This window comes from Leopardus geoffroyi, chromosome B3 (assembly GCF_018350155.1).
Source record: "Leopardus geoffroyi isolate Oge1 chromosome B3, O.geoffroyi_Oge1_pat1.0, whole genome shotgun sequence".
NCBI lineage: Eukaryota > Metazoa > Chordata > Mammalia > Carnivora > Felidae > Leopardus > Leopardus geoffroyi.
The window spans coordinates 15052319-15074259 of NC_059337.1; the positions used below are offsets into that span (position 1 = coordinate 15052319).

The following is a 21941-nucleotide window of genomic DNA, read 5'->3' on the forward strand; positions in this document are numbered from 1 at the left end:
GGGGGGCTCACTCCTGCAGGAAGATAGCACATCCGGGGTTGGGCAGCCAAATGCCCTGGCCCTCTGGGGCTCCCCATCCTTGGTGAGTTCACACCGCAGTCCCGTGTGAACCCTTAACGTTCACAGGTCGGATAGAAAAATCTCGAACACATGTTACGAAAAGAATTACAGGATGGGTCTCCCTAATGAAGGGAAATGGTTCGGCCCAGCTAAAGAACCAGCCCAGTGAGAAGCGCCCCCCCCCCCCCCATGCTGGCCGCGGTGACCTCGGGATCATTCAATGTGACCCTATCCAGGTCTGTTCCTCTGTTCCTCTCGGCCAACCTCACCCCCCTACCCCATTAAAAAAGGAGGAGGAGGAGGAGGAGAAGAAACGAAATGTGCAAACAGCCTCTTCTCATTTTGAGGAACACGCCTTGGCAACACGTGTGCGCGCAGCCCCAGAAGCCCAGAACTTTCTCCCAGAGCCGAGCCCGGAGGCTGCAGGGGACGCACCCGGCTGGCATCTGGGAGCGCGGGGCCGGCCCCGCAGGAGTTAAAGCCGGAGGCGGACAAAAGGGAGGCCGCCGCGGCTCCTGTCCTCGCCTATCAGTTGCAAATGGAAAGACTGGCCTCTGGACGCTACCTCCCGCCAGAAAGGGCATTTTATTACAGGTTATGACAAGTTGCCGAGAGACACGGAGAACTCAATAAGAAGGAGCGGCGGGTGGAATCACAAATGCTCGAGATGTTTGGAAGACAGAGCGAAGATGGCTTCAAATGATAGGTGTGAGCCGGGCTCGAGATGGAATCCGGGTGGGCGCCGCGGCGCGTGGGTGCGCGGGCCCGCGGGGCGACGCGCGGGGGCCGGGGCGCCGCCCCCCTGCGTCCCCCTGCGCCCTAGGGCGCCCGGTCCCACCAACCCGCGCCCTCCCTCCCGGAGCCGCGCCGCCCACGGCCCCGCGATCGGCCCAGAAAATTCGCACCACCCACCCCTTTCCCGGCGCGCAAATTTGCGTCTTAGGTTCCAGGCGGCAAGCGTGCATTTCCCTGTCTCCCCGGCTCTGTTCCTTTGCGGACCTCTGCGAGAACAGGGATGTGCCCCCCACACGCTCCCCCTAGATCTCCTTTGAGTTGTTTTGGGTTTACTCTGAGTTTACATCCTCTCGCCTAGTTAAAACAGAAAAAAAAAAAAAAAAAAAAAAAAAGGAAAAAAAAAAAGGAATCGAGCAGACTTATTTTCTGTAAGGTGGGAGACGCGGCCTTGGGGGTTTCTGCTAAGTCTGCTGATTTTGCAGGGTGGGGAACGCATCCTCTCTCTCCCTGGCAGCGTTTCAAATGTTTTTCATCACCCATCGCCAGTGGAAAATAGTTTTGTCTCTGTGAGTGCTCAGACCTGCCTCGCCTGGCCCTCAACTCGGAGTAGGGTAGGGGACCCCAAACGGAGCACAAAGCCAGCGCCCCGCAGGGAAGTGAGCTTGCAAGATTTGGGTTGGTCTGGGGATGCCAGTGGAGTAGGGGTCGGGGTGGTGGCTCAGTTATCTGCAGAAATGCAGGACAAAAGGGGCGGGGGGGGCAACGTTGTATCCTCCAAAGGGTGATATGTTTCTCCAAATTCTAGCCCCATTTCTCATATCTAGAGAAGGCGTGGCTAGTAGTTTCAAAAGCAAGCCTCCGTCCAAAATTCGTTGCTTTGAAGGATTCGAACTCAGTGAAAGCCAGAAAACTAGAAACTTTCTGCCAGCAGTGCTTAGCGCGCCATAGCAAAATGCGTTAAACACAAAAACAAAACCCCAAACCCTACAGATCCTTCTTTCTCCCCTCCCGACGCCCGTCTGAAAAAAATTATGCAAATAAAACATGAACCTGTATCCTTGAGGAGGGAGAGAAATTAGATAAACTGTAAACAAACAGCTAGGGTCCATCAGTATTTCCCCTTCAAGAAAGAGGGCTGGGTCCTGAGGGGTGTTTGAAAAATTGTTCCAGGGCTTGGCTGATGAGTGAAGCGGATAAAATGTATCAACCCGAAAAAGTTGTAGGGAGTGGTTTTAAATAGTTTCTTGGAAGCACGGTCTTGGGCACATTGTACCCCTCCCCCACACCATGCAACGAGACCGGTGTAAACCCAAGTTAGTTTTTCTAACCTCAATACAATCTTTTACTGTTAGTTTTTTTTCCCCAAAACTATTTATTCTCTTGTCAAATATGCCTGATTTTTTTTTTTTAAATAAACCATTGTTTACTGTTCCACTGGAACTTTCGGTTAAACGTCCCTCCCCGCCCCCCCCAACTACTTTGTCAGACAGACAAATAGATTTACAAGTTGGGAAGGTTCATATTGTAACAACTGAGGCTGAAAAACAAGTCGTGAGTGCCCACGGTGGGCACCTGCAGAAAAGACGCTGAATTTAAAGAGCCACTAAACTGAGTGGAAAAGGCGCCTAAAATAGATAATTTTTATAGCACTGAAGTTACAGAATGAATAGGATAGGAGATACTATTTTTCTGTCATGACGTGTGCCATTAGTACCTTGAAGATGAAACTATATTTCCCCCAAAGACCGATTTACTGGGTTATTTTTGTTGGCAAACTCTTAAGAACTGAAACATGCAAAATGCTTGTTCTTTATATGCCTGGCCATCAACAACCAATCAGCTAAAAGGTTTGCAGAACTCTAGGGTTCTTTTCATGGAAAAAGTAACCCGTAGAAAAAGTTTTAGCCCCCACGATGGATAAACCTTCCTCTAATGTTTGGCTTTTTGAAAAGATTGGGAGAGAGAAATTGTAAACGAAATCACTCCCGGGCTTGGTCTGTGTAGACTGGAAAGCTTAGAAATCTGATGAGGCAACAAGAGCCATAGGGGAATGAAAACTGCGTAAACATGATGCTCATTTCTGTGTTGGGGCACAGTCTCACCACCTAAGAATCAATCTTTATTTATCTTTTTGTTCTCTCTTCCTTTTTGGAGTCTGGACACACACACACACACACACACACACACACACACACATCAACTTGTTCTCCAGAACCAAACTTCAATATGCTTAAAACTTCATTGATTTCTCTATACCGTGCCCCTCCCTCTTTCTGGAAAGAGCCAATTATTGAGTGAAGAAAATCACATATCTCAACCCCACCCCCCCACACACACCCTTCCAAAAAGAAAGAGGACAGAGAAGTTTAAAAGTAGAAGATACAGGAAGCTGTCACAAACAGTGCCCCGGGAGGAGGGAAAAAGTTGCAAAAGGGAGAAAGGTCATGTGTAAGAAAGTTGAAACAAGAGTTGTCATCTGTAACTGACTGACATTGACCTGGCAGAGGTGTTCTGTACTGTGGCAAAAAAAAAAAAAAAAAAAAAAAAAAAAAATGGGAACAGAATTGCCACTGGGAAGAGAATCAGAATGAAGGCACTAGTGAGGAGGAAAGGAGAGGTACATGGAAATCCGCAAAGTCCCCAGGAATATTTTTTGGCTCCCCTGTCCCATCTTTACAAATCTTCCAGTCAGCTTGCAGAAGAACTGGAAAGCAGGGCCAGCAAGACAACATAGAATTCTGAGGAAGCCTCAAACTGGCTGAGCCCCTTTGTAGGAAGAGCGGGAACATCTCTTTTTATGGGTTTCCTCCCTTCTGAGGCTGAGAATAATAAACTCAAGTGGCTGTCCGTCAGCCGCTGTCCATCTTCTTTAGCAAACTTGACATAGTGGAAGAAATATGACACGTGAATTATTAAAGAGGAGCTAGTTGACTTCTAACCCTGGTTGCTTTTCTCAGACCCCATTACCTGCCCATTTATCTAGCAATACAGTACAGGAATTACAGGGCGTGCAAGCTAGGCAGAAAAGAGGAGAAAGCGAAGCCAGGGTTTGTGAAAATACCAGGGAAGAGCAGGGTGTTTTACGTTCCCAGTTGCCCCACTCAAGGGGGTGTTACAGAAAACAAACCACTCTTCTGAGAAAAGGTTCAGTTTCTCTGTCCAGGAGAGCAGAGACAAGAGTGTAAAGGGACTTCAGCAACGCCTGACATCTGATTCCCAATTCCCTTTACGAAAAGCGTCCCGGGATTTTAGTTTTCTTGATCTTCAACCTGATGGAAATGAGTTCTTCACTTTCTTTTAAGGACAGCGCCAAGACCCAAAGTTGGACTCTCCCAAGACCTGGGGAAACATCCCGAGACGATTTAATTTAGGCAACTGATAATATTATAAAAATCAGCAATAATCATTCAGGCATGCACACAAAAGTTGCTTTGTGTTAATTAAGCGGCCATTATCCCATGGGCTTTAGTAACTGGGCAGCTGTGGGTTAGGCTAAAATAGGAAGGGGTTTTTGAACACTTAGGAGCTTCTTCTTTTAAAAGGAACAAAGGGAGAGATGCAGCAGCAATTATAATAATTAATACTAATAATAACAATGTCCTTTGGGCAGAGATTCGTATATCCCGTTGCCAGGGCGGAGGTAATAATTGAATCTATCCCAAACCTGAGTGCTGGAGCAGTCAGAAACGACTCCATCTGACAGAGGAGCCAGGAGGCAAGTGATGGACACTATTGTCCAAACGTGACCCTCCATTAACACCACCTATCAGCATCTGGATCCTGTCACCGTGTCCCATCGCAGAGCCAAGAGGCTGCCTGGCACATTCCAAGTGCTTCTAGGCCTTTCCGGCTGCACTCAACCTTGCACCCACGAAATGGGTGGGGAGGCTGACCCGAACCTCGCGCTCTCTCTCTCTGCACTCGCCTTATTACCCTTTCGCAGGCCCATTGTCTGGCAGGTGCTGGCAATTTGCTCTTTATCGCGCCTCTGTTTACGAGGGCTTTTTCTTAATAATAACAAAGGGAGAAATGGTATTAATATGAATTAACACAATAAAATGAAACAGTTTTGGGACTCCACCAAATGAAACATCTCCTCCTCTAATTGGAGCTGGAGAGAAAGGGGAGGGGGAGGGGAGGAGCTGGGGGAGGGGGAAGGGGGAGATACAGATGACCTACTGGGTGACAGGCACAGGTTGGAAGGGTGACATTTTATTGTAAGCCTCCCAATGAAAGGAAGAAAAGGAAGGGACCAGTCAATTTAATGCGGGGACCAAGAGTGCAAGAGTGTTGCTAAGAGACAGAGATGCTGCTAAAGTTCTATCAGAAGCACTACTCTGACCTTATGCAAATAGAGGCGGCCAACTCTTTGTGGAGCGGCTGAAAATTCCACCCCCTGTGTCACCAATACCTGGCATCGAGCCTTTTATTCAAATGTTCTCTAAACACACACACAGAGGATGTGACAAAGCATGACACATTTAGGGGCTGAAGGGGAAAAAAAAAAAACCAGACAAAATTGGGGGAATGATGATAATAGTAATAATTTTTAAAAACCCAGAAAAAAAAAAACCCGACACCAGATCTTGCTGTGGAAATGTCACCCATCTTTACCTTCTGTCACTGTCATTTTCCTGTAGCTGAGAAGTAACCTAAAGATTCAGAAATTGCCGTCTCATGGCAGAAACAAGCCTATTAAGACCCGGCCGTGGCGCCTAAAGTACTGCCCCCTAATTTACACCCCAGGAGTGTGGGAAGGGGGTGGTGTGAGGGTGCGTGGGCAGGGGGTGTGAAAGCCTAGTGCAGCCTAGCGCTATGACACCATACGCGCGCCCCCAACAAAATCAAATACGTATGATTCTCCTTCTGTTTTGACTATCCACTCTAGGATGGGGTTAAATGCGAGAGGCAAGAGGGGTTCGGGGGCCGGTTGGGTCTTCCAGGAAGTTGACTGTCCTGATGCTGGCACAGACTGGGAAGGCGACAGGTTCCGGAGGGCGGCCTGGGGGGCGGCACCCAGGTGGGCGGGGCTCGGACCTGGGCGGAAGGTGGGCGCAGGGACCCACCGGCCTGCGAGCCCTGGAGGAAGGGGACGCCCCCCGCCCCCCGCTGCCCCTCTGCAGCAGACGGTGCGTCTCCAGCCCCAGCGCCCCCGCTCCACGGTGCAGCCCTCGAGGGGCCGTCGAGACAAACTGTATCCTAGGGCTCGGTGTTGCCATCTTGGAGCCTCTGGGTTTGCCGCTTTGGGCGGCGGGACCTTGGGGTTAGTTAGGGTGTGGTGCACCCGCCCTTCCAACGGTCCAGGCCACATTCCTTCTCTTCCTTCCCCCTCCTCTCCTTTTCCCTCCAGGGTAGCATTTGCCCCCCGCTGCTTCGTTGCAAAACACGTGGCAAGGGAACCACGTTTCTCAGGGCAATCTTCCTGCCAGAGAACCACCCGAACTTAGGGTGCCAGTCCTGAGAAGTTGCCAAACAGATGACACGGTTCTCGGGGGAGGTTCCCCCTCCCCCCGGGGCCACCCCTGGACTGCAGCCTTGGGAACTTCTAGGGCTTGGAGCCAGGCGTACGGGGAAGGGGAGCGGGGAGGAGAGGGCGGCCTCACCCACCGCCCCGCCGGCGCTTGGAGCCTCCGCCTCGGACCGGCTGCGGCCAGAAGTCAGCCCAACCTGGAAACTTCTGCCGGTTCCTCAGGAGCCCCCTTGCCCCCCAGGGACGCCTAGCTGCGGCGGTGTAGAAACATCCGTAAGTCACGGCAAAGCACCAACACGCACAACTTTGCAAACTCAGTTTAACCAGCGGGCTTTTTACCCACTTGCCTCCCTCCTTCGCTTTTGATTTCCGTGTTGATAAAATGCCCACCGTTTCGCGTCTTTATGGTAATAGTCGCAAATGAATTCATGTAATGACCTGGGAGGGGGGCGTTGGGGGGCATTTCAAGCGTTCAGTGGAGGATAACTTCCCAGGGCAACTTCTCCCTAGGACCCTCCCGCGTCCCCTCTTAATGGTGGGACTTTTCATAATGTGCACAATACTATTAAAATTTCATATTAGCAGGTATGGTGAACTTTGTAATGGGAAATTCAATAGCTGCTGTAAATATTAATGGAATATGAAATGAAGCCACAGCCTCGACCAGCCCTGACAGTAAAACGGAGTGAGCATGTGGCGGCCCCGGGGCGAGAGAGGCCTTTCCTCTTGTCGCTCTCGCTTTATTACATTAGCGCGGGCCTCCCCGCGCCGGCGTGGGCTCAGAAGCCGAGGCGCCGGGTCACCCATGACAAATGTCCCCGTGTCTCGCCAACAGGCCCCGCCTGGCCCTGCCACTCCATCTGCCCAACAGGTCCCCGGGGAGTGCTTGCGGGTGTCAGTTTCAGGTAAAGAGCTCTTGAAAGCTCCAAGTTTCCAAAAAGGCTGCAAGGATTCCAGCGCCTCCCCCCCGTCCCCGAGGCCCGGGTGGCCGCCACCGCGAGCTGAAGCCGCACCCGGGGGGGAGGGGGTCGGGGGTCAGGAGGGGACCTCAAGAGAGTTTCCGGGATGGAAAGCGCTCTTAGGGGAGCCAGATCCCTCGTTTCCTCCCTCCCTCACCTGGATCCCTCCCCGCCTCCGGCCCAGGGGACGGAGCCTCCCAGTTGGACGTGGGGCGTGGGCAGGGAGTCTGCCGGGGGACTGGGGCCTGTTGGGGCCGAGGGGGTCCGTGCAAGCCGGCCGTCCCGGTCCGGTTCTTTGCCGGGTCTCCATCTGTCGCCTTCTGCGCCTACGTGGCACGGGCCGCGAGCCTGCGACAGTGCGGGGCAGGGAGCCGGTTCGCGGCGACCTAAGTCGCCCCCGCCGCAGACCCCTGGGTCCCCAAAAGCAGCCTCTCCCCGCGCGAATCTTCGGGAAACCAGAGGGGAGGGCGTGCGTGGCCGAGGGAGGAGCCGCGCCGAGTGCGGCCGCGCTCGCGCGCGTTGGATTGGTTCCGAGCCCCGGTCGCCGCCGAGGAGGGTCCCGCGCGGCTCCGCGCGCTGACAAACGTGGCCGTCAGCACCTCCGGCGGCCCCGGCGGGTTATTTCAACAGGCTGGGAAAGATCGGCGTTTTGAGTGGCAGGCGACGCCTCGCCACGCTCGCAGTGTTTGGGCTGGAGCGACGGCACTTAGGAGAGCTTAGTGTGAGATGGGACATTAATCTGCACTCGTTAAGAGACAGCCCGTCGGCACTCCCCGGGGCTCTCCGCCCCCCCCCCCCCACGGCCTCCGACGCCCTCCCCGGCGCTCGGCCACTCGCCGCCCGGCCCACCGGGCGCGCGGTGTCGCGGGTCCACGCGCGACAGAGGAGAGGACCCCGGGGTTACAGTGGAGGCCAGGCGACCGCGTGTGGGTGGGTGGGGGGACAGCGGGCGCCAGGCGAAGGTTAAAGTCAACATCGACTTACGGTCCAGCCTGGGCCGGCGCTCTGGAGGGTCCTGGCACCAACCCCCTGTCATTGTCGCCTGTTTGCAAGCGGGGAGAGTGGCTCCTTAATCACCGATGGGCTTTTTCTCAAGCCACAGAGCACACAGGCGCTTAGCACCCTCGCTGCGAACTCAGGGCAGTTGTCTCCCTGTTTCCCTAGTACTGACCCCCCTCAAGTTTCACCGGTGTGCAGTCAGCCACGATCACCCCTTAACCACCGGGTCTATGGGGTCACTTTTCTAAGTTCACTGGAGCCCCCCTCCCCACCCCGCCCCCGCCTGTTAAATGATTTCCTGTCCAGCAACCCCCCTCCATCTCCCCCCCCCCCATAAATCCGGAATGGTTCTCTCATCTGCTCCAGAGGCAGGCAAACTGCAGAGCTGAAATAAGAACGGAATTGAAATAACGCGCGTTTGCTTGTGCACCCGGGGCTTCCCTGCGGGGGTAGTTTCAACAAGGGTATCCACTTTTTTTTTAATTTTTTTTTTTGAGACCCATTGCAAAGCCTCAGGCATGGTTTGCATTCTGGGGGGGGGGGGGGGGGGGACGCTCCGGCCGGTTCCCCCACCCCCACGGCTGTTATTTGTACACATACCCCCCCCCCCCCAGGTTAGGCTGCCGCGTCTGTTTCTTTGGGTCCATTAAATCCCCTTCCTCCACCCGAGATGGTTCAACTTCTTCCCCCTGCTCTTGAAAAGAGTAACACTTTGGAAAGAAAAAAAAAAAAAAAAAAAAAAAAAAAAAAAGGACAAGAAATGGATATAGGTTTTGTAAGTGTTAAATAACTTTCTCAGCGTGTATTAAAGGAAGATTGTATTTTATCAACAGCTGATTGATGCAGCCGTGTGATCCTGTCGGTTTGTCTATAGTATCATATTTATTTAACCTGCTGAGGGACCGTGTTCAGGGGCAGCCTGCTCATGCTGACAAGATCATGCACATTACACACTACCCCAGGTATTTTGATTGATTGTTCCCACCCCAAAGCCTTTGGTTCATAATTTAGCCCAGCAGGCTCTGCATCACAGGCTAGGTTTCAAAAAAAAAAAAAATCCTGTAAGAGATTTCAATGAACAACTACGGCCAAGAAACCTTTCTCCACCTGCAACCCCCAAATATTTTAAATACCTCCTGAGATGGTTCAGTGTGGGTAATTACAGGGCACACAACCTTTATTTACTCTGGTTCCCCAAGTGTAATCAGATTATTCATTTTGATTTGTGGCTGGGCTAACATTTCCTTAACTGGGGGGTGGCAAGGTGGTTGGGTGTCGTGGTGAAAATGTCAAATAGTGTGGGCTTCTCTTTTGCTTTTCCTTTGCTCTCTTTCAATAACAGCTATGGGATGTGGAAAGCAGTAGGCAGGGAGACAAAATGGTTCTTTTTTTTTTTTTTTTTTTACAGTTTTCTGAGGTTGCACTGGGAATTGGTTCCTAACCTCCTCTGGCAGCAGACTGGATTGTTACTAATATTCAATGGCCCCAGACCCCCAACCCCGTGGGTGAGAAAATGATCCTTCCCCCCCCCCCCCACAAGAACAAACTGTCCATACGTACACTTTCATACTATTTGGGTCTTTTCAAGTAAATGATCCTAATGATCTGGGCACATCCTAGTGAAATTAGCACTACCTATTGACGGGCCAGTGAATAATTACTTCCTATGAGATTTCTGGAGGAAAGGAGCTTTCTCCTTGACTTTCGAAAAACTAACACCAACAGAGTACGCATGGGTATGGGTACTAATCTGTGCTTGAAAAAATAGTGTTTCCAAAAATGGAACACGTTTTTTGGTGCATCTTCTTGGGTTTCTATTAATCGGTTTAGCAACGGGTGTGTGTGTGTGTGTGTGTATAAAAGTAAAGTTTCAAATGCGTCTTCTTTTCTCAGTAATAGACATACTGTTGTTTATTGTGCTTGCTACTTTTATGTTTGTCCTTCAGAAACTCTTGGGATGACTCATGAAGCCTGGAAAGGCCACCTTAGCACTGTTATGAATCTCTTTGTCGATCAGAGTTTCATTTTGTCATTCTAGATCAGATGGGAAGGTCATTATCAGTGTGGTTAATTGCATAAGTATATAATGCTGCACCGGAGGGTGAAGATTCATAGCATTTTAAAAAGATGTTAAGTGCATAATTGCCCCCCAAATAAGTCAGCGCATCTAAAGTAATTATTTTTTCTCGTCAGGTCTTAGGTTAACATTGCAGGAAAAATTCTTGTATATCCCAGTGATAGCAACAATGGCAACATTTATAATTAAAACTTTCTTACTCTCTCATCCATTCATCTACTCATTCATTCATTTCCCTCCCTTTCGTGCTGTTATTCACAAAAATGCATCTTTTGGCTTGATTGTGTACTTTCTAACGATGGTAAAGAGATTAATCAAATGTGATCTCTACTTTCCATTCCAGCGAACATTTCCTTTTAATTGTCCCTTAGACTTGGGGCAGGTTTGGGTGACTCTGATGGCATACCTCCTTTGCTGACAATACTAAGTTCAGCAATTTTTTTTAATCCTTTGATGTTGCTATTTATCCCTAGATGGTGTTCAGTGACAAGACCCAAACTATTTGCAAAACTCCAGGACATGCGTCTTTCTGCGGAGAAAAACAGACATTATCAAAAGTAAGTACAGACACAACATCCACAGAGACAGAGAAAAGGGTAGGCTGACAAAGGAAATATTTACCTATGACAGAGTGTCAGTCAGGGGGCCCTAAGGTAGCAAATGAAGCAAGATGAAGGAAAGGCCAATTTGTGGTGAACGAAATCTCCACATTTTAATGAGGTGAGCTTAGGAGTTCTGAGCTACGCTGTAAATCAATTTGCAGCCTTTTCCCAAACCGTTTTTACAAATCATTGGTTTGCATTGAAAATAAACCTTTTTTTAAAGCCATCCACCACCAGGTTTCTTTAATAGAATGCAATGTATATTACTCCCAATAATGACAAAAAAAAAAAATACTTTCCTATATTGTCTCCGGGGGAGACCAATAAATTGGCTGGGCTCCCATTTCTTTGCAAGGGGCACCTTTGCCACGTTTAATACATGCTCACGCACAGACACGTACGCGACTGAACTTGTTTGAAGTTTGACCACTTCTTAGCTCTGCAGCCCTGGGCACACGTTACTACAATTCTCTGCCCCTCAGTTTCCTCATCTAGTGAAATTATAATAGTGCCTGCCTCGGGGGTTGCTGTAAGAAGCGAGTTAAGACACAACTCTCCTAGGGGCTCCTGGGTGGCTCAGTCGGTTGAGCGTCCGACTTTGCTCAGGTCACGATCTCACGGTCCGTGAGTTCGAGCCCCGCATCGGGCTCTGTGCTGACAGCTCAGAGCCTGGAGCCTGCTTCAGATTCTGTGTCTCCCTCTCTCTCTGGCCCTCCCCTCGTTCATGCTCTGTCTCTCTCTGTCTCAAAAATAAATAAATGTTAAAAAAAAAATTAAAAAAAAAAAGACACAACGCTCCTAAGGCAGCGTCCGCCGTGTATTTATTACTAGGCTGGCATCTGCTATCATCGCAGACCACCATTTGCATCAGTGTCGCATTGTGTTATTGACAACAGTGCTTTTTGTTTTTTTTAACGTTTATTTATTTTTGAGACAGAGAGAGACAGAGCTTGAACAGGGGAGGGTCAGAGAGAGAGGGAGACACAGAATCTGAAACAGGCTCCAGGCTCTGAACCATCAGCACAGAGCCCGATGCGGAGCTTGAACTCATGAACCGCGAGATCATGACCTGAGCCGAAGTCGGACGCTTAACCGACTGAGCCACCCAGGCACCCCAACAGTGCTTTTATTTACGGTCACCCACAGCGTTGCGATTAGACTCCAAAACGCTGTATTGGAAGTGGTTCTATGAAGGCGCTGAACTGCAGTGCAAAACCGTCCCTGGGGCCGAGCGATGACTGTCTTGCTCCCAGTCTCCCAAGCCCCAGTAAGTCGCCTTCCTTGTAAATGTCAAGGAACCTGCTTGGGATTCTCTCTCTCCCTCTCCCTCTGCCCCTCTCCTGCTGGCACTGTCTCTGTCTCTCTCAAAATAAACAAGTGCACTTAAAAAAAATAAAGGTTTAAAAAAGAATTTTTTAAGTGTATTTATTTTGAGAGAGAGAAAGACAGAGAGTAAGCAGGGGAGAGGCAGAAGGAGAGAGAGAGACACAGTGACAGAGAGAGAGAGAGAGAGAATCCCAAGCAGGCTGCATGCTGTCAGCACAGAGCCTGACTCAGGGCTCGAACTCAGGAACCCTGAGATCATGACGTGAGCTGAAACCAAGAGTCAGACCCTTAACTGATTGAGCCACCCAGGCGCCCCAAGTTTAAATTTTTTTTTTTTTTTTTTTTCAACGTTTATTTATCTTTGGAACAGAGAGAGACAGAGCATGAACGGGGGAGGGGCAGAGAGAGAGGGAGACACAGAATCGGAAACAGGCTCCAGGCTCTGAGCCATCAGCCCAGAGCCCGACGCGGGCTCGAATTCACGGACGGCGAGATCGTGACCTGGCTGAAGTCGGACGCTTAACCGACTGCGCCACCCAGGCGCCCCTAAATTTCTTTTTTAACAGAAAAGGATGTTTCCTCATTTCCTCATGTTAGGATATTGATTAAAAACTAGAGTCTTGGTATGAAAAGGAATAGAGTTAGATAATACACTTTTTTCAGGGTTTGATTTTTTTTCACATGTTGACTTTTGGAATTAAGACAAAGCCAGTTTCGACTGGGAATAAAATCAGCATTGCCTCAACGATGGGATATCTTTCTTTATGTTTTTGAGCTGATCTAGTGCCATTCCAGATAGTAACTCAAGATCTGGGCTAAATGGAACCAGAGTCCTTGAATGGCAGCTAACAGCACCCGTCCCCAGTCCCTCCAAGTCACCCTCCAAGGATACAGAATATGACTTGCTTTTGTTACAATTAGATCGCAGAACCTCAGGTAGGAATAGTTTTCATTTTATGTCACTTCCCAAGCCAAATCTTGCAAACACGTCCAGACAGGAGCTGGTGTTTTCTTACACATGTTAACATTGACCTTGCCACCTAGAATCAACCCCCCCCCCATCTGTTTAAATCAGCATTCCATATCCCTTTCACATCTTTTCTTTTCCACCTGCTCCGTGGGGTAAGCCAGTCTGTTTCCACTCTGCACATACGCCAAAAATCTGTAGAGCCCCAAGAAGTTGGACTTTCAGTGACTTTAAGATGCAGAAAAACAGGCATGCAATTTGCTCATTGGCTGACATATTTCCTTCTAAATACCTGCCATTGCTGTGTTTGATAGGAAAAGTGCATCTCAGATATTTCAAGTCAGTTTCAGTGTTAAGTATTTTCTCACCTTTTAATTAATTCACTCTTAGATCAGGGAAAGGTAACCTCAGTGAAATATACATAACTTCCTGTGTCTTTTTGTGGTTATTCCATAGGCCTGGAAGGAATCTTTGACTTTCTCCCATTTGAACAAACAACAGCTTCAAAGTTGTTGACAGTGTACTAAACAAAGATACGAGAATATCCCCAGAAAGGAAAATATGCCAGGACGAAGTTGTTTCCTGTATGTGAACGCTGAGATTTAAGGAAATATCGTGGCTCCCCTTTAACTCACAAATAAATTCTTTTTTTTTTTGAACAATTGCTCCCTTTGAGATTTGCAAATAGTTCCACTAGTTTACACAGTCCTTTTTTCCTCCTTCCTTTTAAGTATACCTCTTAAGTAAGCAGACACTTTAACTTGCCTTCTTATTAGACAGCTTTTTCTTTATTGCCTTTTCATAGCACAGCTATCAAAAATAAGATAATACGCAAGATCTGGGACCTAATCAGCTTTCTGGCTGAGTTTAAAGAGTCTAGAGGCTGTTTAAAGGTAGCCCTGGTTATGTGTGCGGGCTTTACTGCCTTGTTTGCTCGACCACATTTTGATGGAGAGGGTAATGTGTTTGCTAGATAAGGCAAAAGGGACCAGCCAAAAAAGCAAGGCTCTGTTTGATAAACCCTGACATATTTAGCCATTTTTCTCCCACATGAAAGGAAGCTTTAAAACTCTAAGAAAAATAGAGGTGTCCGTTCAAGCACGCTAATGTTGATCAAGACAAAAAAAAAAAAAAAAAAAAAAAAAAGAAGTAAATAAAGAAAATGGGCATCTTTTAGTCTATTAAATTAATTAGCTCCAGAGCTTATCACGCAGTTGAAAAGCTGGATAAAATACAAGTCTGTTTCTCGTTGTTGTCATTTGATGTGAAGGGTGAGTTCTTTAAGTCAGTGTACGTTGAAAAGACAGTTGTTCTGTTCAGCTTGACTTGCCCTGGTAGAAGGTTTGAACCCTGTATGAAGGAGCTCATTAAGCAAAGTTAAACTCTTATAAGGCCGATCAGCATGGACTTGGGATGAGAACTCAGTCTGAAATTAGGGTTGAACACACATGATGACAGTCTTTGTTAAGTGGCCTATAGCCTGAAAACAGATTTAAAAAGCCAGAATCAAAATATGTCACCGGACATCTACCGGTAACTAGAGGTCCATAGATAGCTCTACAATCTGGAATGATGTAAAAATGTTGGAGGTGAACTATTGATTATCTTATAATAATTTTCCTTTTCTAGAAAAAGTAAAGGAATAAAATGTCAGAAAGCTTCACAAAATAGAGCTGTCTCTCAAAATGAGACTTGAACTGGTGTAGGCATGAAAATAATTTTGGGGCTCAATTTTTATGCCATGATCACTTTCAGTTAATGTAGAAGGAAATATCAATCCTAAATCGATATCTTAGTAAAATTTTCTATTTTTTTTTTTTTCTCTAGAAAAGACATTTTTCAGGGCGCCTCGGTGGCTCTGTCGGTTAAGCATCTGACTTCAGCTCGGGTCATGATGTCACAGTTCGTGGGTTCGAGCCCCGCGTCGGGCTCTGTGCTGACAGCTCGGAGTCTGGAGGCTGCTTGGGATTCTGTGTCTCCCTCTCTCTCTGCCCCTCGCCTGCTTGTGCGTGCACACTCTCTCTCTCTCAAAAGTAAATAAACACTTTAAAAAATTAAAAAAAAAAAGAAAAGATATTTTTCTGATTTCTTGTTTTTCTAAATCACAAGTATTTTTATTATTTTATTTTATTTTAAGATGTTATTTTTTTAAGTAATCCCTACACCTGAGGCAGAGCTCAGACTCACAATTCAGAGATCAAGAGTCATATGCTACACTGACTGAACCAGCCAGGTGCTCTGAGAGTGGGGTTTTTTTCTTGTTTGTTTTTTAATATTTTATTTTTAGGTAATCTCTCCACCCAACCTGGTGCTTGAACTCACAACTTGGGAGAGAAAGAGTCGCATGCTCTACTGACTGAATCAGCCAGGCGCCCCTATAGAACGTTATAAAATATAATCACTTGAATTTTTAGAACTGTGTTTCTTCTATATATTAATCATTTTAAACATTTTTTATGGCTTAGTGTTAATAATCTCTAGGAGTGTAGATTTTTAGATGAATTTAATGTCAACTAGGGATTAATGTGAATTAATTAAATTGACTGTATCTTCTTTAATGAGAAAAAAAGGATTTAGTTTTAATACTGATGATCTTAATAAAGCTTCTCTCTACTTATCTGTATTTTCTCAACATTAGGAATTATTTTTATTAGAAGGTGAATTAATTTAATAACGGCAGAGTGGGAAAACTTGAAATAAATCAAGTGATTGCAAACTGACTTTGCTATTGTTCTTGAGGCTGTGTAATCAAACCGAATAACTTTCAATTAGGAAAGACCCAATTTGTTGAAGCCACTTAAAAATAAAAACATAAATTGGAGTTCACGTTTATTTGTCTTTTGAAACAGCCATCCAACAGAATTTGAAACAATATCTACAACGGAAGGTAAACGAGCGTTTAACACACCTGACTCCACTCGGTAAATTATAAGAAAAAAATCACATGTTACAAACACATCTCCAGTAGAATCATTGTCCCTAAGGATGCAGTACCATGAAATAAAATCCTAGCAGAAATCTGTGGGTCTCTGAGCGCCTGGGTGACTTAGTTGGTTAAGCGACTGCCGGTTGATTTCGGCTCAGCTCATGAGCTCACAGTTGGTGGGATCAAGCCCCGTGTCGGGGTCTGGGCTGACAGCATGGAACCTGCTTGGGATTCTGTCTCTCTCTCTCTCTCTCTGCCCGTCTCCCACTTGGCTTTCTCTCTCTCTCTCAAATAATACATAAATGAACTTAAAAAAAAAAAAAGAAATCTTGGAGCTGTCTGAAATTAACTCATGGCTAAGTGACAAAGACACATCGAACTCCAAGCACGTATCTGAAGCGCGTAGGTTTTATGACGCCTGTTGTACGAGGTAAGACGAATGGTTGTTGAGCACGTTAGACCACTGTGTAGCTCTTCTGTATTTTGGGGAACATTCATTGGACTTCTAGGCTACAGTTCTTTTTTTAAATTAAGTTTTCACTTATTTGTTGTTTTTAATTTTTTTTAATATTTTACTTATTTTTGATAGAGACAGAGCACAAGTGGGGGAGGGGCAGAGAGAGAAGGAGACACACAATCCGAAGCAGGCTCCAGGCTCCGAGCTGTCAGCACAGAGCCCCGAGGCGCCGCTCGAACTCATGGACCGTGAGATCATGACCTGAGCCGAAGTCAGTTGCTCAACTGACTGAGCCACCCAGGCGCCCTGCTATCCTTCCCCTTATTCTATTGAGACTGTTGTCTTGCGCTTAAGGGCCCGACAAGCTCATTCCCAATGGCCTGCGCTTACAGATGGACGCATGTGATGGATGATGCGTTCTGCAGGCCGATGCTGGCTTCTTCCAGGGAGCATCCCCCAGCCAGTCAGACCTGAGGCTGCATTTAAAACAAATGATGCGCTGATATGCTTACTCACTTTAAACCTGACGATATAGTGTTCTAGATCAGGAAGCTCCCAGTTTAAAACATTCCATGCCCAGATCTGGCTACCAAGTGGTGCCAGGCCGTTGTAGCTTTGACTAGCACGACAGTGTAGCTTTGGCCCCCATTCTGGCTTTGCCAGGGAAAGAGTGGGTAATAGAATTCACTTCTCTGTCTTGTTGAGAATGCGAGAGAAGGGATCCAAAGTCCCTAGCTCTGCGTCTGATACAGAAGATCTTCATAGGGGACGAATCTCATCATTACTCCTGAGGATGATGACTGTAATGGATGTCAGTTCCGAAATAAAATAAAGATCAGTTGAGGCATTGTTGGGGTGGGATGTGCTAAATGTCCTAATAGAGCTTTCAAAGGGGATCAAGTAGGAAACAGGCATTGTAGGTGGTGGACTTCAGTATAAAAAAGTGGACTCAGTATAAAAAAGAACTTTCCAATAATTCGATTGGCTTATAAACATTTTAAAAAATGACCATCCTGGGGCGCCTGGGTGGCTCAGTCGGTTGAGCGTCTGACTTCGGCTCAGGTCATGATCTCACGGTTCGTGAGTTCAAGCCCCACATCGGACTCGATGCTGACAGCTCAGAGCCTGGAACCTGCTTCAGATGCTGTATCTTCCTCTTTCTCTGCCCCACCCCCGTTCGTGCTCCGTCTCTCTCTCTCTCTCTCTCAAAAATAAATAAACATTAAAAAGATTAAGTAAATAAATAAAAGTGACCATCCCATCTGTCGGGGGTGGCAGAGAGCAGATAATTGTGTTAGTTGGGGTTGAACAAATCAGGGTTTCCTAAACCTGGTTGCATGAAATGGAATCACCTGGGAAGCTTTAAACATCCGCATTTTACAGATACGTGAGAAACCTCTTCCCGCACAAACACAAGCATACCATTTCCAAGAGTAATTGCTGGTATTTGTTAGAAATGACACACTTTGACTATGTAATACCGAGACAAGATGCCGTCTGCGCGGGAACAAAACTGTTTGCTTCTTAAATGGTTTCCTGCGAAACTCAGCAAATTACACGGTGCCTCCCTTTTCCCAATAACATTCTGGAGAACTCTCATGAACGTAAACATCAAGGACAGCCGCAAAGGAAGAAGATACAGAAACCACAACACAGAGAGCATCCCCGAGCCAGGGTTTGGTTCCAAGTTCTTTTTTTCCGTTAATAAATGATATTGTAATGGTAGCTCCCATTTATAGAAGACATTATCCTGTTCCTAAATTGCTAGCTGAATGTTCCTAAACTCTCTGACACGAGCTTTACTTTCGCGATTGGGGGGATGGGAGCGTGGAACCAGATCGGGACTGATCATTCCAAATGCACACGGGGGCATGAAGGGGACTGTAGGTGGGTTGTGGGGACCAGGTGTGGTCATGGAGAGCGGTGGGGACCATGGCAACACGGACGGCATGGACCTTTTCTAAAGAGGGGTGCCCCTTGTTAAATGTGACCTCGTGGAAACACAGATTCAATTTTATCACAGGTTTTGATTTTTCAAGATAGCCTAGTAATTCCAAACTTCAAAATGTGAAGGTGGCCATTTAAAATATCATTTCGCAGTTCCAGACGGAGAATCCTGGAGGCTGGATCCAGCCTATGGGTCACTGGTGCTTATTGTATCTGGACCGGCTGATGGCTATGGGTGCCTTCCATCATGAGTATTTTCCAGCAGCATTTCTCAAACTTTGATGTGCATAAGAATCACCTGGAGGGCTTGTTAAATCACAGACTTCCGGGTTTCATAGTAAGCGACTCTGATTGGGATTTCTTGCAAGTTCTCTGTTGGTACCAAGACCGACATTTGCCCGTGACTGTGTAAGCCAGGACTCGGTCATAGTCCTGCCCCCTTTGGCTTGGTTATTGTTGGGTATTCATTTGATCAATTCAGGGAGTCTCCCTGACTCCTCTTGTTCTGCCTCTCCTGTCTCCCTCCCTCCCGGTATCAAGGTGACACCTTCGGAAAGGTTGTAGCTGGCACTTTTGCATTAGGGCAGGGGAAGCAGTGCAGTATTAGTGTGCTTAGATTCAGTCCGGTTAACTTGGCAGGAAATGCTGGATCCCGTTCATTTATCGTTATTATTCGTAAACATTCGGTAAGCTTAAGGTGTACAACATGTTGATTTGATACAACATGTATATTGCAACATGATTCCCACTGTAGTGTTAGCTAACACGTCTCTCGTGTCACATAATTGTCGTTTCTCTTGTGGTGAGGACATTTGAGAATCTAGTTTCTTAGCAACTTTCAAGTATGTAATACAGTATTGTTAACTATAATCATGCTGTACATTAGATCTTCAGAACTTATTCATGTGACCACACATTTATACCCTTTGTCTAACATTTCCCCATTTCCCCTGCCTCCCAGCTTCCGGTAACTATCATTCCGATCTCTGTGTCTATGAGCTAGGTTTGTTTGTTTGTTTGTTTTTAGATTCCACAGATTCTACATCTAAGTGATATCATACAGTATTTGTCCTTTTCTATCGGATTCATCTCACTTAGCATAATCCCTTCAAGGTCCATGTTGTCTCAAATGGTAGGATTTACTTCTTTTTCATGGCAGAATAATATTCCTGTGTGTGTGTGTGTGTGTGTGTGTGTGTGTGTATCACATCTTCTTTATCCATTCATCCATTGACTCATCAACAGACACTTAGGTTGTTTCCATATCTTGGCCGTTGTGAATAAATACTGCAATAAACATGAGAGAGTAGACAACTCTTTGAGATCCTGCTTTCATTTCCTTTGGGTCTATGCCCAGAAGTGGGATTGCTGGATCATATGGTAGTTTTGGTTTTAGTTTGTTGAGGAACCTCCATACTGATTTCCATAGTGGCCGTACCAATTTACATTTCCCATCAACAGTCCACGAGTGTTGTATTGTCACCACATCCTTGCCAACGCCTGTGGCCTCTTGTCAACAGTGGTTGACAATGGACAACAATGGACGATGGAATGGTTCATCCTAACCATTCCAACAGGTGTTGTGAGGGGATATCTCATTGTGGTTTGGATTGTCATTTCCCTGATGATTAGTGATGTAGAGTATCCCTTCATGTACTCATTAGCCATTTGGATGTCTTCTCTGGAAAAATGTCTACACAGTTCCTCTTCCCATTTTTTTTTTTTAAATTGGGCTGGGGTTTTTTTTGTTGTTGTTGCTGCTGTTATTGAGCTGCATAAATTCTTTATAGATGTGGGGGCGCCTGGGTGGTGCAGTCGGTTAAGCGTCCAACTTCAGCCAGGTCACGATCTCACGGTCCGTAAGTTCGAGCCCCGCGTCAGGTTCTGGGCTGATGGCTCAGAGCCTGGAGCCTGTTTCGGATTCTGTGTCTCCCTCTCTCTCTGCCCCTCCCCCGTTCATGCTCTGTCTCTCTCTGTCCCAAAAATAAATAAACGTTGAAAAAAAAATTAAAAAAAAATTCTTTATAGATGTTGAATATTAACCCCTTATCAGATATATGGTTGGCAAATATTTCCCCCCATTTTTAGGTTCCCTTTTCATTTTGTTGATGGTTTCTTTGGTTGTGCAGAAGTTTTTATATTTTTTTTTTAAGGTATATTCATTTATTTTGAGAGAGACAGAGGGGAGGGACAGAGAGAGACAGAGAGAGAATCCCAAGCAGGCTCCATGCACGACCCAATGCAGAGCTCGGTCTCATGAACCGTGAGATCATGACCAGAGCCTAAATCAAGAGTCGGACGCTTAACTGACTGAGCCACCCACGTGCCCCATGCGGAACCTTTTTAGTTTGATGTAGTCCTACTTGTGGAGTTTTGCTTTTCTTGCTTGCACTCAATCCTGTGTAGAAATAGGGTCACCCCTAAACACTTTGCAGATAACCAGCTTCATAAGTAAGTATATTCAGTGACGCACGGGTGATTACTCAGTGCTGGGCAATGTGCAAGGTATTTTTTCTGTGCTACCTTTAGTGCGAACAACCGTTTCTGAGATAGATATTTTCATTCCTACTTCACTGAGTCTCAGAGAAGTTGCATACCTCCTCTTAGGTCGCACAGACACTAAGTGGCAGAGGAGAAATTTAAAGGAAGGCAGCCTATGCTCCTTCTGGGATACTTCCAAACTTATATGCACACATAGTAGTATAACTTGATAGAGTAAAATTAGTATCAGATAAAAATCATACCTTGCCCCATAAAGGATGCAAAGTGACTAATGAAAATGTAAATTATATTGCCATATAAAATAAATTAGAAGCAAATAAAATAAAACAAGAAGGAAAGAAAGATGAAGTACCAAAAGGCTTTGCCTGAAGTCGTATTCCCTCAGTAGTAGTGGCTCATGAACTTGACCCTGAGCTCCTAAAGAAAGGGTAGTCTCTAAGGGCACCATGTTATGGGGTAATAGGCCATGTGAAGGCGGAGTGGTCTCTATCCTGAGTCCAGCATGCTCGTGACTGCCTGAGGAGACTCTGGAGGTGTTCATGGATCTACCTGTGTCTCCAATCCCCGGAGAAGTATTGGGTGCTGGCTACGAACAGCCCTCATTTCTATTGACCTCAAACAACCTGCATGGTACTGTAGATCTGAAGCCTGGGATCCTGTCCAGGTAATTCCATCTGTCTGGCACAACACTGTAGACAGACAGGTTATGAATTCAAACACTGCCAGCAGGTTGATGATAATCCTTCGGATTAATTGCTTTAAATTAAATATACAATCACGGCCGTCATGCACTTCAACCCTGGAAGTCTGTCTTTGTTCTCCCACTTCACTTGTTTTAAGGTTCAGTACCTTTGATTGGTTGACGAATATGGAGAGCTTTCTGATAGATGACTTCAGAAGAAGAAGAAACAAAA

General features: G+C 46.7%; 1 long non-coding RNA gene across 2 annotated transcripts in view; it reads left to right on the forward strand.

The window, feature by feature from the left end:
• LOC123582538 overlaps positions 1–21941 on the forward strand; it is an 86345-nt gene that overhangs the window by 50442 nt on the left and 13962 nt on the right. Inside the window, exons 2-3 of one of the 2 annotated variants that reach the window (XR_006704447.1) lie at positions 10774–10857; positions 13652–14905. This is a non-coding gene — a long non-coding RNA (uncharacterized LOC123582538). Of the gene's footprint in view, positions 1–10773; positions 10858–13651; positions 14906–21941 lie in introns of those variants that run through there. The other variant, XR_006704448.1, reaches the window with a different exon arrangement.